Genomic DNA, 13970 nt, shown 5'->3' with positions numbered 1-13970 from the left:
GTTTTAAAGCCATTCCACTGAAGATACCCAAAGCAGGTTTCTCGATGTTTTAAAAACTTGCTGCTCTTCATCAATAGATGTCACTGTTTTCCTGCATTTTCAGCTAGCAACTGTTAGGGAAACTCCTGCAAGCTGGTTCTCGGATGCTGTCACCACAGATGCTGTGATGTTACACTAGCTTTGATTTAGAAAAGGCAGAAAGGAACACATGCCTATAACTCTGGAAGAGAAGTGGGGGAAATAATTTTTTCATGCAGCAGATACACAGTTTGCTAATCATCATCTTTTAAATCATGGACAGCGGCCCAAGTAGAAAGCATGACCCAGAAGCCAAACCACAAGATGAAGGCTGCGCTCACAAGCGATGCTCAAATTGCTTTTTTTACATTTCCCATTTTGTAGCTCTAATGTAATGCCTGCACAGACTGGAAAGCAAACTGGATTAAAAATAACTCTCTTCTGCTTTCAGCCCCGCATTAGCAGCGATCACACAACTGACAAGTTCCAGGCCGAAGCAGCAAACCCAGGTACACTTGCTTGTCGGTCTCATCTAATGGGATTTAACACCCCAAGTTACTATTTAAGACTGGGGCATGGGGTGTGTTTGCTTCTTCTTTTCAAAGCATCCCTTGATTTCAAAAACAGGGCCCAGAGCTGCATTTTTCATTCAGTTACAACCTAGAATCATAGAATCATAGAGTTGGAAGAGACCACAAGGGCCATCGAGTCCAACCCCCTGCCAAGCAGGAAACACCATCAGAGCACTCCTGACATATGGTTGTCAAGCCTCTGCTTAAAGACCTCCAAAGAAGGAGACTCCACCACACTCCTTGGCAGCAAATTCCACTATCGAACAGCTCTTACTGTCAGGAAGTTCTTCCTAATGTTTAGGTGGAATCTTCTTTCTTGTAGTTTGGATCCATTGCTCCGTGTCCGCTTCTCTGGAGCAGCAGAAAACAACCTTTCTCCCTCCTCTATATGACATCCTTTTGTATATTTGAACGTGGCTATCATATCAACCTCTTTGATTGGTTAGCATGGCCCTGGTAAAAATAGAAAAAGATGGAGGTGCTACGTTGTAGCAGCAGTGAGGGCAAAGTTAGGCAAAGTGCTACAGCCCCCATTTGTTGTTGGACTACAACTCCCATCAGCCTCAACCAACATGGTCGATGATCAGGAATGATGGGAGTTGTGGTCCAGCAACATCAGGAGGGCCACAGGTTCCTGGGGGAAGGTATTGTTTCAGGATGATTTTAAAGCCAGGAAACTGTAATGTTTTTTGCTTTACTGGATCTTGACTGTTTTTAACTGGAAATTTTGTGCATGCAAAGACACACACACACACCTGCCTTGGGTCTTCAGGATGCAGTAGATATAAATCAAGCCCATAATTTTTTTTTGTTTTAATTAACAAAATTTATGCTGCTGGATTGCAACAAAACTTCTAAGTACATTTAATGGCCAGAACCATATTGGAAGAATCAACACGGCTGTAGGATGATCCTCGATATTGGATTTCTTTAGATTTTTATTTGAAGCAGTAAGCTAAAGGCAAATAACTTATCACAAGTGTGTTCCTTACTCCATCGCTGCCAACTCCTGTTCATTTCCTCCTCCTGCCATTTTGGGCACTCTCACGTGTCTGAATGAGTCTCCGTGTTGACACAGGGCTGATTTTGCTTAACTATGAGTCAAACGTGTCAAGGCGATGATGGGGTGATGGATAGATGCGGACAGATTTTTGCAGAAGGGCTGCTTTGTACCCTTCCCCCATCCCCACACGCCTGGTTGCCAATTTCACATGTGCTTCACATATGCTTTGTGGGGATGCGCACAGAATATATATCCAGCCCCATAACAGGCAGTAAGGGGTCTGCTTCTGCTGGTGGAGGGGGAAGCTTCTGCTTGCCCAACTTTGCACTGAGAAAGTAACCCTTCAGGACAGGGCAGTGCAATTATTTCCAAACCACAATATTTAAGCATTATTGATACATGACACTGGAGCTGCAGTTGCAATGAAGGACTTTAGGAGCGTGTGACCAGGAAGCATTAGGAAACACTGTAACAGGTACATTCAACAGGTAAATTACCTATTACCCTATTCTGCTTTCCAGACCATTATTGTCTCCCAAAGCAGCTCGCATTAATTAAGGGGGGGGGGGGGAAGGACACGTGAGGGAAGAGGAGCGGACAGGGAATTGATGGACCCAGTCCACTCACTAGCGACACTGTAGAACCAGGCAGAGGGCCTTCTCGGTAGTGGCACCCGCCCTGTGGAACGCCCTCCCATCAGATATCAAGGAAACAAGCAGCTATCTTATTTTTAAAAGACATCTGAAGGCAGCCCTGTTTAGGGAAGCTTTTAATATTTAATGCTGTATTATTTTTAACACTCGATTGGGAGCCACCCAGAGTGGCTGGGGAAACTCAGCCAGATGGGTGGGGTATAAATAACAAAATTATTATTATTATTATTATTATTATTATTATTATTATTATTATTATTGCCTAAAAGCTCCTTGCACTTCTATAGGGAAGCAGAAACACCCTCACACTTTGCCTCCATTTAGGCAGGCAGCAGGGCATGGTGGCAAGGCTACTCATGAACCGTGTACGTCCTTATGGAATGATGCCTCACTAAAAAAATTAAGAAGTTCCAAGCACACAGAAAAAGAGCTTTATAGCTGAAGCCTTCACCCTGATACATTAATTTTCTGCATGCAGGGAAGGGGCTTCGTTTCTTGCTACATGGTGCTGTCCACTTTTGCCACTGAATTCTGCAGATCGTCATGTATAGACTGACACTCTCCCAAGAGCCTTTGTCCCAGGCACTGAATAACCTGTGTCAGGAACTTACACCTGCATAGTTAAGATCACTGGAGAGTTCTTTGTGGTGGGTAGGGAACCTGTGGCCCACAAAACCTGAGTCTGGGTTTGGACGACACACTGAGCCAAACCATGGGCTTACTTAGCACAGCAGCAAAATGACCAAAGCTGATGGAATCTCCTTGTCTGCATGGTTTTGCTCATCTGCGGTAAGCCATGGTTTGGCTTAGTGCTTCATGAAAGCTGGGCCAATATCTGTTTTCCCTTGCAAATAACATTTCTCTTCATTTGCGTTCTGCAAACCTGCTATCTGGGCAGCGTCTGGAGCAAGCAAAAATGCCCCAAAGTGTGCATCTAGCTGAAGATGTTTGCGCAATCCTGATTCCTCTTTGCCAAGGCGCTAAGAAGGGAGGTTAATTAATATTTTGCTGGATATTATTTTGCAAGGTAAGGCCTCCCAACAAAGGCACAACATAAATGCATTTCAATATTATTGTTGCTGCTTTTTAATTAATGTTCAGACTGCAATGAAGCACAGAGCCGGTGCAGCCATTAGGCAGTGTGAGGCTGTTGCCTCAGATGGCAGAAGCCCCTGAGACGGTGATTGCATGGGCAACCTTGCCTGCCCTGCTGCCTCCGCCACTGGCAGAGAAGTGGTGCTGATATGGGACAAGATTGCACCGATTCCCAGCAAGATCTTGCAGAAATCACATTCGATCTTGCCCTGGAACTTGGCACAATCTCACCCCAAACCAGCACCAATTCTGGTTCGTGGGCTTGGGGCAATACCCCTTGGCATCCTCCCAAGCTACACCAGTGAATTGACCCCCCCCCCACACAAGAAAGTGGAGATGGCCATCAACTTGGATGGCTTTAAAAGAGGATTAGACACATTCATGCAGGAATAAGGCCATCAATGGCCACTGTCTATGATGGCCACACTCTGCCCCCTGACTGTTGGAGGCAAGTACCGTATTTTTTGCTCTATAAGACTCACCTTTTCCCTCCTAAAAAGTAAGGGGAAATGTGTGTGCGTCTTATGGAGCGAATGCAGGCTGTGCAGCTATCCCAGAAGCCAGAACAGCAAGAGGGATCTCTGCTTTCGCTGCGCAGTGATCCCTCTTGTTGTTCTGGCTTCTGAGATTCAGAATATTTTTTTTCTTGTTTTCCTCCTCCAAAAACTAGGTGCGTCTTATGGTCTGGTGCGTCTTATAGAGCGAAAAATACGGTAATGCTTCTGAATACCAATTGCTGGAAACTTTAGGAGCGAAGAGAGCTCTTGTGCTCAGGTTCTGCTGCTATCACTACCACATGTTTCTGGGGGCAAGAACAAGCCCACTAGCATGTGGCATGTTTACCTTTACAGAGGATATACTGACATTTTTATGGATTGCCAAATCTATCCCATGGGTGAAAAGGGATGCAATAATGAGGGCTGCTTAGTTATATAGTCATCATTAGCCCTACTTTAAATTAGATATTAAAGCAGCATGCTGGCCCCATATACTTAAGAATGCACCAGCACTTCCATTATTAAACCCTCTTTTTGTGGCTCTATAACTCGGTCGCCAGTAGTGCGCTCTGAGGTGGAACTGAGAAGTAGAAAGCACAAGTCTGCAAATGGTCCCCCCTTTTTTCCCCTTTCAAGCCTTGCTTAATAACTCCTTCCAATTCTGCTCTACGTTTGCTTTATTTTCGCTTCCCCGGTAAACCTCCATTATAAAAATAACAAAAGTACCTTATGTATATTCAGTAAATTTGTTTATGAAATGGGGTGACACAATTTTAATTTATGCATTTACAGGGTGCCCAAACTTCGTTGAAGCAAGCGCAGCTGAAAGAATGGTGAAGGAAATTCTGTTTTCATTGCCCTCTTCCCCCTGCGAAAGAAAGAAGGAAAGAAAGAAAGAAAGAAAGAAAGAAAGAAAGAAAGAAAGAAAGAAAGAAAGAAAGAAAGAAAGAAAGAAATCCTCCTTTTTCTCTTCCCAACCCAATAATGTTTTGTGCTTCTTAGTAAGGTTCACTATGCTTCATTTCCTGTGTTATTTTTGACTGGTGTTTCAAACTGAACTACGAAAAAGAACAGCATGAAAAAAAAGAAGTAGGAAACCATATGGTTGTAATTGGCTCAAGGACAGGTGTAATACCTGAAATGACTTTTCAGAGATCTAGGGTTTGGGGATTTTTTTTGGGTTTTTTAGAGTGCTGATGAAGTCAAATTAACTGTGTTCATTAAATAGAACTGTTTGGTCTCTGTTCTGCCTTCTTTAAGTCTGTACTCCTAAACACACCTATTAGGGAATAAGTCCATACATTGGGAACAGTCCCCCTCCATTCCTCCATGTGCTATTCTAGGAGTTCTCCTGCCTGCCCCCCCCAAAAAAATGCCAATTTGGGAGGGGTCATTAGACAGATGAGGAGAGAGAGAGGGAAAGCCCCACTGTGCTAAGGGAAAATCCTTGTGCAGGTTTCTGCCAGTGGGACTCATTAGCAGAATCCGACCCATAAGGTGCAATCTTAGCCAAAGTGAAACACTTTTAATCCACATTGATTTCAATGGAACAGGTGCTTTTTTTTTCCTCATGGAAAGCAAATGTTTAACTTTGCTTGGATTGCGCCTGGAAATTTAGCATGATGTAAAGTGGCATATTGATCATATTCAGATTCGTACATTTGTTTGTGTAAAAGGTAAAGGTAAAGGGACCCCTGACCATTAGGTCCAGTCGTGACCGACTCTGGGGTTGCGGCGCTCATCTCGCTTTATTGGCCGAGGGAGCCGGCGTACAGCTTCTGGGTCATGTGGCCAGCATGACTAAGCCACTTCTGGCGAACCAGAGCAGCACACAGAAACGCCGTTTACCTTCCCACCGGAGTGGTGCCTATTTATCTACTTGCACTTTGACGTGCTTTCAAACTGCTAGGTTGGCAGGAGCAGGGACTGAGCAACGGGAGCTCACCCCGTCGCGGGGATTCAAACCGCCAACCTTCTGATTGGCAAATCCTAGGCTCTGTGGTTTAACCCACAGCGCTACCCGCGTCCCTTGTTTCTGTATTCACTGTGTATTCTGCCGTTGCTCCCAAAGGAGAAATAAAGTCAGCATGAATCAAGTCAGCATTGGGCCAGTCACTATCTCTCAGGGTAGCCTACCTCACAGGGTTGCTGGGAGGATAAAATGGAGGGGGGAGAACTATATATTCCACCTTGGGCTTCTTTGGAGGAAAGGTGCGACATAAATTTACTTAGCGAATAAAATAACAACAACAACAACAACAACAACAACAACAACAACAACAACAATAATAATAATAATAATGTATTATTTATACCCCGCCCATCTGGCTGGGTTTCCCCAGCCACTCTGGGCGACTTCCAACAGAATATTAAAATACAATAATGTATTAAACACTGAAAGCTTCCCTAACCAGGGGTGACTTCAGATGTCTTCTAAAGGTCAGATAGTTGTTTATTTCCTTGACATCTGATGGGAGGGCGTTCTACAGGGCAGGTGCCACTACTGAGAAGGCCCTCTGCCCGGTTCCCTGTAACTTGGCTTTTCGCAGTGAGAAAACTGCCAGAAGGCCCTCAGCGCTGGACCTCGGTGTCAGGGCAGAATGATGGGGGTGGAGATGCTCCTTCAGGTATACTGAACCGAGGCTGTTCAGGGCTTTAAAAGTCAGCACCAACACTTTGAATTGTGCTCGGAAACATACTGGGAGCCAGTGTACGTCTTTCAAGACCAGTGTTGTGTGGTCTCGGCGGTCGCTCCCAGTCACCAGTCCAGCTGCTGCCTTCTGGATTAGTTGTAGTTTCCAGGTCACCTTCAAAGGTAGCCCCACGTAGCGCGCATTGCAGTAGTCCAAGCGAGAGATAACTAGAGCATGCACCACTTGGTGAGACAGTCTGCAGGCAGGTAGGGTCTCAGCTTATAATTACTGACTTATCATTTGGATAAGTCAGTAATTATAAGGAGTGTAATTAATGTAACCACAGCAAACATTGTCAGAATGTGCTATTTTCATATAGAAAGGGTGGACCTTAACACATTGCTGAGAACTTTGCTCCTCCTAAAAAATCTCTTCCTCTTGCTTACCCGACTCTGGCCAAGGCAACCCCAAGACATTTTGCTGCCTGGTGACTAACATCACCACCACAGAGTCAGGAAACACATTACTCAGGGCTGGGTCAAGTTATTTTGGCACTTGAGGCTGAAACCCACACCAACACCTCTTCCTAGTAGTAAAACAAAACAAAACAAAACAATGATATTTGCTGCATAATTCAATTAAATAACTAGCAATTTACTGCCCTTTCATGAGGTAGCTGCCTCTAAGGTGGCCCTGTGTCCTATTTTACAAGGGACAGTCCTCTATTTGAAGGACTGGCATTTTGCAAGTCTAGTTTAAAGTTTTTATATATAAGAAATAACCATAGAAGAAGTGAAGGGGGGCAGAAATGTGCCATTTCCAATGAATTCACATATTCCAGGAAAGGTCGTACCACCGTTGCATATATTCCCTTGCGGGATTCAGTTGGGGAGAGAGAGATTGCAAACTGGGAACAGTTTGGGGTGGTAGCTTATTTCAGTTTTGCACTTCACTGAAGAATCTCAAGTGTAGAAAGTTCAGTCAGCAACAAGGTGGGAGAGGCATTCGAGCTAAAGCTTCTATTTTTATCCACACCGCAAAATTCAATTTGAAATAAATTGGTTTTGGTGGGGAAGTCTTAGATCACTGCACATTTAAGGAAGGCCAGCTAGTAAGGACGATGGTTTCTCAAGAATTTAAAACAGATTGTGATGTTGGACTGATCAAAACATTCTGACAAAGGGCATTCTGAACCTGAGTTGTTAAGTTGTGGGTGAACATATCAGACGACACAGCAATTCTTCAAACAGCTCTTCTTTATTCAGAGGCCAGAACAGAACAGAACTGAAGGGCTCAGTCAGCCTGCTTATATAGAGCTCCAGTACAACCTTACTGTAGCAACTTTCTAAAACTATCCAATCACTGAACGTCACTTTTGATCCTTCATTTGCATAACTATCTACAGTATCCATCCAATCACTAAATGTCACTTTCAATCCTTCATTTGCATAACTATCTACAGTATCCCCCTGCTGGCCCAGGGTGAGAACTTCAGTACATAACATGAGTTGCCTTCAACATTTTTAGACCTGAGAGCCACCGTTAAGATAAAACTGCAACGTGGGACAACCTCTTTTTTTCCATTTACCAGAGTCCACCTTCCTCCCATGCCACTCTTTTTGTTTACTATCTCCCTGCCCTTCCACTTTCTCTTGAAAACAATTAGAAAAGGTCCTGATGCTGCAATTACTACTCACTGTGATGCATCCAAGGAACACTTCACATATAAAGCACTTTTCTATATTCAGTTACTGAGTCATGCACAGAAAAGACCCACGGAAATTAGAGGACATGGCTTTCTTCAGAGGCAGGCTTTGGTAAGATGGCGCCCTGAGCAAGGCCGAAACTTGGTGCCACCAAATGGCTCTTCTCAATCATGGATCATCTTGCTTTTGCTTCCCATTGGCTTGGTGCCCCATGCAGGGCAGAACCGCCTGCACCACCCTAAATCTGGCGCTGCTTACTTATGTCAGTGGGTCAAGTCTGAGCAGAATTTAGTTGGATATAACCCAGCATCTCCAAGCCAGTTCGCATACAAAGATTATATATCTACATACACACGGCTAAGACAAAGGCTGAAACCAGTGCGAAATATCCTCAGCAACAGGTTTTTAAAGTGCAGTAATTATATTCCACCAGGAGCCTTGGAGAAAACAGCTTTCACCTGCACACCCGGCAGGGATATGCAGCTAATCCTGGCTCTTTGATAACACCTGTGTGATGCGTCTGTTGCCACACACCTGCTTGCAGCATTCACACACTTTGCATTTTTAGGTGTACACGGAATATGTGAGGAGGCCCTTTTAGCTGTGCCTTCTTAGTGGAGAATTTATGCCCAGTGTCAAAGACAAAAATAATTAATGGTTCCCTTCTTGGCTGTTTCTGAACATTGTATCGAAACAACGTAATTAATACAATGTATATTTTCATTTATGATTGGATCTTCCCAAAGTTCTTTCAAGATGAACTCCTCGCCCCACCATGACTGACTTTTGCTGATATTCAGGTGGTCACACAATTCATCGCCTAGAGGCTGTGATCGCCAAATCGCTCATTCAGACATTCTCGCAATACTGAAGTCTAAGGGACGAATGGCAGGGGGAATCATGCAAAGATTCCTACCAGATGAAGTTTTGATTTTTTTTTAATTGTTAGATAACCTGTCCAGCAAAGGGATGCCTTTCCCCTTATGAGAAACCCATATTCTACAGCTGGCCCAAAATCTTTAATGAGGATGAACCTAACGTAGAAAAGTATCCGCATTGCATTGGCCCTATAGAATCACAAGAATTGGGGGTCTCGAGGAGGGGGAGGAACAAATCATCACGTGGAAAAAATAAAAAGTAGAGTTTATAAACAAAAGTCTTTCTACATCAGCCTTCGCCAACCTAGTGCCCTCCGGACATTTTTGGACTACAACTCCCATCAGCACGACGTGGCTCATCAGGGGTCAACAAACTTTTTCAGCAGGGGGCCGGTCCACTGTCCCTCAGACCCTGTGGGGGGCCAGACTATATTTTGAAAAAAATAAATAAAAACGAATTCCTATGCCCCACAAATAACCCAGAGATGCATTTTAAATAAAAGCACACATTCTACTCATGTAAAAACACCAGGCAGGCCCCACAAATAACCCAGAGATGCATTTTAAATAAAAGGACACATTCTGCTCATGTAAAAACACGCTGATTCCCGGACCGTCCATGGGTTGGATTGAGAAGGCGATTGGGCCGCATCCAGTCCCTGGGCCTTAGTTTGCCTACCCATGGCTCAGAGCAACCTTCTTCAAATGCACTACTAATTAAGGGCATTCAAAGAACTCACTCTGAAGTATAGGAAAAACATGGTGTGGGTGGGTGGGTGGGTGCACACACACACACACACACACACACACACACACACACACTTGCAGTCTGATATGGGACAGTCCAGAATTCTGCTACATCAGCTTACCACTCCATAAAACTACCCATGGTGTGGAGACAGAAGTTTTTATCCCTCTGCATTAATACTAGGACTGAAGCTGAATGTTAGAAAACCCAAGACAGAACAAAAGGAATTGCTGCTTGACGCAGTGAAGAATTAAACTAATGGGATTCATTGCTGGAAGATGTGGGGGTGGCCACTGACTTGAGCAGCATTAAAAGGGGATTGGACTAAAAAAAAATTTGGGCTCAGCTACCAGCAGCTACTAGCTAGGATGGCTCTATAATAGTTCTAGCATCAGAGGCAGTGTGCATCTGAATGGCAGTTCCTGGGACTCACATGGGGAAAGTACTGTTGTATTAAGATGGCTGGCCATAGAGGCATCTGGTTGGCCACTGTGAGAACAGGATGGATTAGAGGTGTCTTTGGCCCGATCCAGCAAATACTCTTCTTATCTTATTCCTCATAATGGATAAACCAGCTGTTAAAACTGGTAAGAACGGATTCCCATGAAACCTTTTAGTGGAGGAGGTGAACAAAAACCCATTAATTCCCAGAGAAATGAATTCACTGATGAGTCAACATTGCCACCAAAGACCAGTGGAAATGGGGGCCACCTACATGCCGTGGAAGGCAATGCCAAAACCCTCAATTGGCTTCAACGGCTCAGCGTGGCCAAATAATTTGTGTGCATTTTTGCTTACGAACCGAAAGGTGAAGATGGAGACAGGCGCGATTTTTTTCTGTGCAAATTCCAGCTAGCATCCAGTGTGTGTTGCGGATAAATTTCAATATGAAATACCTACAAATGGAAACAAAATATCCAATTTCCACTCCATTTTCAGCCAAGTATGGAACCTGGTGGGGGGAAATGAGAAGAACTCCCCACCTTTATACGATCTAAGGTTTCACAGAAAATGCAGTTCTCTGCCATTAATAACTGTACAAATGAGCTGTCACATCCTAAGGGACAGGAAAGATAACACCTAACTGGTTAAATATTTTGCATAAATACTTATAAAAGTGTCAAAAAAAACTTATAGCCACTTCAAATTTATTTCTTTGGCACTTGAACTGCAAAAGGATCAGGGGGGAGGAGGAAAAGGGAGAGCGAACTGTGTATTTATAGGACTTTTGCCACCCACAGTCAAGAAACAGAGTAAATACAAGCTAAAAGACCGCAAAGATGGGCTCCTTTCCAAAGACATTTTAGGTTTAGAACAATAAATACCTTTTAATCAGGTATCCTGAAAGGAGCCAAGATAACTTCCCCTGAGTTGTACCTGTGCCCTTTTTGATGGGTGGCACCACAAACGAGAAGACAAGAGCTCTGGACCATTTTGTTCCAAGAGGACTTTTTTAAAATATGGAATTCTCTTCAGAGCCTTGGTTTGTTAACTGGTATTAAAGCGGAGTTTCCCAGGTTGGGTGCAAAGAGGAATTCTAAATCAGTGCTTGCCATGATCTTTGTGCTGAAGCCAGAATGGGATGGGAAGGGTGTAGAAGCAAGGGAGGGGCAATTATCCACAGTCTCACGAAACAATTGCCCATGGAGCCCTGGATGATCATTTGAACACGGCATGCTTATGGCAATGGGAACTTGTGATGTGAAAGTACAGCGGACTTTTGGGTTGCGAGCGTGATCTGTGAGGGATGCAAGTTCGCAACCCTCAGCGTTCGCAACCCACATCTATGCGTCTGCGCATGCGCGAGTTGCGATTTGGCGCTTTTGCACATGCGCGACCGCCGTAACCCGGAAGTAACCCGTTCCAGTACTTCCGGGTTTCAGCAGTCCGCAACCCGAAAAAACGCAACCTGAAGCAGCTGTAACCTGAGGTATGACTGTACTGGCTCAACATTAATGGTACCATCCAAATAAATAAGACCTGGTTCCCAATGCTGTCACACTGTGCTGTGACCAAGAACCAGGATGAAGCTATGCAGGTGAAAACAAGGTACTATGAAGAGTCCATGAGGCCACCAGGAGAAGGAAGCAGGTTTAGCCTCTCCTCTGGTGGCACCTGCAAGGCTGCCCCTTCCTGCATACAAGAAAATAGCTGCCATTCACTTCTGTGGGGAAATGTTCTGCACAATGATGACCTTCACCCTGATACCAGCTGGCCTGGATTCCATTCAGGATTGTACTGTATGCAAATCCAGGAGTCTCTCTTACACACCCACACACCATTTTAACAAGCATTTTACAAGTACTGTAAAACACACACAGTGTTCTTTTGCAGTTCTCGGATACTAATAAGACGGCAGCCATGATGTTTTCAAACACACGTTACACGTTAATCCTAAATGTCTGCACAAAATCTCTGCAACAACACTGTAATGCCACAATTGGATGGCACTGCATAGACTTTTCAGCACCATAGTCCTAAGCATTTGTTTGCCAATGCAACAACCTTTAGGACCAGGCCATGTCTTTGTGATGCACCAAGCATTTCAAAGTATATATTTAATTATCTCACCCAATTTAGGCTCTCATAATGACAGCTGAGTACAGATGCTTGACGCGGCTTAAACCCATCAGGAATTCTCCAGGGAAAGTGCACTTAAATACCAATGAAATTAATGGGGCTTAAGTTTTTGAGTATGTGCCAAAATCCCATTCACTTCAATGGGACTCACTCAAATGTGACCAGCTTTCTTTGATTTGTGTACAAGAGCTTCATTGGCACAAAGAGGCTACATCAGGGGTGCAATGCTATGAGAAAGTCTCGCTGAGCTTTGAAGGGCTTGCTTCTGAATGGACATGCATAGGATTGGGCTGCAGGTACCATGCAGACGTTAAGTGATATGCGGAACTCAGCTGAAGATAAGATTGCTAGGTGCCCATATGCGGGTGAAATGCAAAGACAGTCTGTTAGAGTTGTTAGGTTACCTTCAGGCCGCTTATGCCTTCCTTCCTTCAAAGTGTTGGTGCTGACCTTTAAAGCCCTAAATGGCCTCGGTCCAGTATACCTGAAGGAGCGTCTCCACCTCCATCGTTCTGCCCGGACACTGAGGTCCAGTGCTGAGGGCCTTCTGGCTGTTCCCTCGCTGCGAGAAGCCAAGTTACAGGGAACCAGGCAGAGGGCCTTCTCGGTAGTGGCACCCACCCTGTGGAACGCCCTCCCATCAGATGTCAAAGAGAAAAATAACTACCAAACTTTTAGAAGACATCTGAAGGCAGCCCTGTTTAGGGAAGCTTTTAATGTTAAATAGGTTATTGTATTTTAGTGTTTTGTTGGAAGCCGCCCAGAGTGGCTGGGGAAACCCAGCCAGATGGGCGGGGTATAAATAATAAATTATTATTCCTTGCAACATCACATTCAATCACACACCGATCATAAGAACAGCCCTGCTGGATCAAGCCCAGCATCTTGTTCTTACAGAGGCCAACCAGATTCCTGTGGTGAAAGCTGAAAGCAAGACCTGAGCACAAGAGCCACTTTCCGCTCCTGCGGTTCCAGCAAAGGGCATTCAGAAGAATTGCTGTCTCCAATCATGGAGGCAAAAGTGCTGAACTGCTTATACCATATGAGTAAGGGCAAAATAAACAACTCTGGTGCCAACGAAGGTTTCCCTTGAAATGCAAATAGCTGCTTGAGAGAGGTCTTATTTTATTGGGAGCATGGCAGGAAGAGAAAGAGAATCAAGCTTCTCCTCCCTAAACTTCCCCTTCCCCTCCTTATTCCGCCCCCTCCCAGTTTCAAAGCTCCTTCTGTTTACATAACCCAAAAAACACATGTTAATTGCATTCCCAAAGTTAGTGACATCTCTGGTTTGGATGATAAACAGACCCATTTTAGCAATACGTTGCAGAGATGGCAAGTAGAATTTGGTGACTGGCAATAACACTGGAGGGCGACGCTGACACAAAACCCCACACATATATTAAGTAAAACAGAAACATCGCCACCTGACCCCACCCCCACTCACCTTTTCCCCCTCCACCTCTTTCCCCCTTTTCTTCCTAATATAAGACTAATGTAAAAATGTTACTTGGAAAGAGAGAGAGAGAGAGAGAGAGAGAGAGAGAGAGAGAGAGAGAGAGAGAGAGAGAGATTACTCATACTTTTGTA

General features: G+C 44.5%; 1 protein-coding gene and 1 long non-coding RNA gene across 2 annotated transcripts in view; one reads left to right on the top strand and one right to left on the bottom strand.

Annotated features, from left to right (window-relative positions):
- LOC310657775 overlaps positions 1 to 13970 on the top strand; it is a 144477-nt gene that overhangs the window by 117774 nt on the left and 12733 nt on the right. The window lies entirely within an intron of this gene.
- The window catches only part of BMP3 (bone morphogenetic protein 3), a 37001-nt gene that overhangs the window by 17207 nt on the left and 5824 nt on the right, over positions 1 to 13970 (bottom strand). The gene's annotated exons all lie outside the window — the stretch shown is intronic.

Source organism: Podarcis tiliguerta (assembly GCF_965153285.1).
Source record: "Podarcis tiliguerta genome assembly, chromosome: 9".
NCBI classification, from domain to species: domain Eukaryota; kingdom Metazoa; phylum Chordata; class Lepidosauria; order Squamata; family Lacertidae; genus Podarcis; species Podarcis tiliguerta.
Note: the sequence above shows the minus strand (reverse complement) of the source record. Positions and strands in the feature narration are given on the sequence as shown.